This window comes from Wasmannia auropunctata, unplaced genomic scaffold (assembly GCF_000956235.1).
Source record: "Wasmannia auropunctata unplaced genomic scaffold, wasmannia.A_1.0 LD336060.1, whole genome shotgun sequence".
Lineage (NCBI taxonomy): Eukaryota > Metazoa > Arthropoda > Insecta > Hymenoptera > Formicidae > Wasmannia > Wasmannia auropunctata.
The window spans coordinates 193,500-196,945 of NW_012026830.1; positions in this window are offsets into that span (position 1 = coordinate 193,500).

The window sequence follows — 3,446 nt, forward strand, 5'->3', positions numbered from 1 at the left end:
TTGAATAATTTTTATTTGTTAAAATAATATTTTTGGTTTAGGAAGAATGTAACGTACGATACTTTTTTATATACTTGGCGTAATCTTTTTCTTTTTTTAAAAAAGAGTTTTGGTAGGATAAATAATTATTCCAATAAAATACAAAATGTATTTTGTGAGCGTGTGTATGTGTGTGCGTGTGTGTGCATGCGTGTGTGTGTGTGTGTGAATGTACACCCACGGTAATCGATTCGATCTGTCCCTCGGAAATTTTCACAAAGTCAGAAGTAATCACTTTTCCACATTAATGCTCATAGTCGATGCACGATTAATGAAACAAAATCGTGCATAGACTATGAGCATTAATGTGGAAAAATCATCATTTCTGAGTTTGTGAACATTTCCGAGGGGCAGAATCAATTACCGTGGGTGTACACACCAGCTATTGCGTTTTCATTCTCTGGTATTGATATAAATGTCGAATTTCATGTTCTCTCATTATTTTGTAATATGAAGCATCAATAGGAACTGAAAGTAATAATAATAAAAAATATATTTAAAATGTTCAATTCTATTTTATATAATCATGTATCATAATTATATATAATTACAGTAAATAGAAATTTAATATACCTGGCAGATATAATGTTGGTATTGCTGCTCGAGATAAGCGATTTAATAATTAATATTTTTCTTCAAAATGAGCATTGCATACTACTCTTTCTCCAAGTTTCGCAGATAATAATTGTAACAAATGAATATTTCCGCATGCACTTAACCATTGAATGCAACGATTTAATTCTTTAGGAAAATGAAACTTTTTTTTTTAAATCAAAAAATGCATCCTGCTACTGAACATTTTTTCTTTTGAGACGTGTTAGTCGAAGAATCTTATTAAATATCTTATTAAATAATCTTATTAAATATCAATAGTTTTTAGTATACATATATAACGAAGCTTCGTTAAAAGAAAGAAAATAAAATTTTATGCGAGAAAACCTGATGTAAAATATGGCCACTAACGCGGTTAGGATGTGAGCGTGAGCGACGTAAGCGTACATATAGATTAATCATATGAGTTTCATATGTGTTAGTACCACTAGTAGCCCATCTACCAAATCGGCGCGAAGTTTTTAGAACCCCCCTGCCCCCCCTAATGTTTAGCTTGGACTGCCATCAGTTTGGAGTTCCTGCTTTAGGCTTAATTAGAATCCTAGATTATCAGAGATGCGCGACCGGTGTTATGAGTCCTGATTGGACTCGCAAATGGCCAATCATAAGATTGATTTATCGGTGTTATAAATGACTGCCGAATAAATCATTCTTATGATTGGCCATTCGACGCCATTTTTAGTACATTTTTAATATTTTCTAGTACTTTTGCGATACTATTACTTTTCTAGTACTTTTGCCATAAGCCGGTTGCTCTTCTCTGATAATCTAGGACTCTAGGCTCAATAAGGCCCAAATCAATTTTTTAAATCTTGCGAAACTTCATTTTTTATTGCGGATTCGTATTCTAGACGGAAGAAATAAGAAAGTTTTGTCTATTATTATTTTTTTACTAAATGCTCTTTAATCGACCCAAAACGTCAATTAAAGTTATATTTTCAAACATATTACGAAAAGCTGGTCATGATTTTTGGCCATGATATTGAAGAAATAAACACAAATTCTTCATCGCAATTTAAGGTTTCAAACAATTTTTCATATTCTCAAAGAAATACGTAATTTTGGATGTAGGACTTCAGCGCTCAGTAAAATCGAGCTTTTTTGTATGTACAGCGTAGATTTACGATCCTACGGCTGTAATGAAGTCAGTTAACGATTTATTTTTTATTTCCTAGAATTTCTCTTATCCCTGAGAGACGTAAAGGATCATTCTAACTCTCCTTCACGAATACACTTAATCATAATGTACAATGTTCTAGTCACATCACTATGTAGGACATATGTACAATACAGTGATGATATTTAAAAGATCTCATACACCTTTTGAAATTGTTACTACTGCATAACTTCTGAAATAATGGAGCGACTCCGATGAAGGAGCTTTTTAGTTTTTTATAAATTGTATTGAAGATGACTCAAACCTGAGCCGAAACGTCCTGAATCGTATTATTAAAATTGTCTGAATTATTTACACACCAAGTACGCGTTTGACTCTCATTAACACTTTTTTTCCTTAATTGTTAATTTTTAATTACGAGAGTCCGTTAGTTACTTTGTTTAAAAATTTTTTCTTTAAATGATAAAACAAATACATTTTAGTATCTTATATAATTACAGATATCGATTTCAATATTCATTATATCAATACAGTACATCAAGAATTTTTTGTCAGAGTTTTACTTCACTGAAGTCACGTAAAATGACGTATTACGAAACTCTTGCGAATACTGTGGAAATGCATTTACGAGCTATAAAGTGAGTATATATAATTAATATTTTTAAAATTACTTACTATAAAATAAAAAAACGCCAAATATGTGTATTTACCAAAATTATCATACATAATTTCACTATTTTAATAGTAAAAAGAATCTGAAAAACATAAAGGCAAAATTACTTTTTGGTTACAAAATTATATCTCTGAATATTTATAATAAAAAATTTGTAAAAAAGCATGTTATTACGACGCTAGAAACTAACTTATAAAGAAGGTCATGGAAGCGTTTTTCTCCGATTTTAATAAGCTTTATCACTAGAACTACGGCTATGCCATTTTTTACCTAACTGATAGTTTTCTTTTCCCAGTTAATATAAATTTGTTCCTAAAGATTTCGTGACTTTTCATAAATAATGATTACAATTACAATTAAATTCTCTTTTATGGTGACAACTTTTCTTCATAAAAATCCAGATTTAACTGAACTGTGGTTGAGTCAATTAGAATTACCGTTAATAATGATGTGTTAAGATCAGTCTATTTTTGTCTTATTTTACCAGTTGTTGTTTCACTCTGCACGGCACTATTTGTGAGAATTAAATGACGCACCTCCATCCGCTGCTGGTAAGGGGAGTAGCACGCTTTGTATAATAATGTTTAATCATTGTTTGGTGATCGTCCAAGCATAAGCTGGTTTCGATTTTCCAGATATTTTATTGTTAAGGAGAAGAACAGGTGATTGAACTCGAAGTAACGAACAGATAAATTTATATCTTAAAACATGTCTATATACAAAAAAAGGAAATAACAAAAAGAAAATTGACAGAAAATAAGAATTTATAGACCGCAAAAATAATTCGCGCAAGATTTAATTCAGATTATTAAACGGTGTTCAAACGCGTACCACCACAAACGGTACAGGTAATTTCGCACTAATAACTATGACGATACGTTCCGCTGAACGATTCGAGAAGCTCTGAGGCTTCCGGAGGAATTTCGCGATCACGGGATCAGCGCGCTGAGGGGCGCTGATGTCCCGAAAAGGTGGCAGTATTCCGGTATAGGCCCCTTTGAGCGT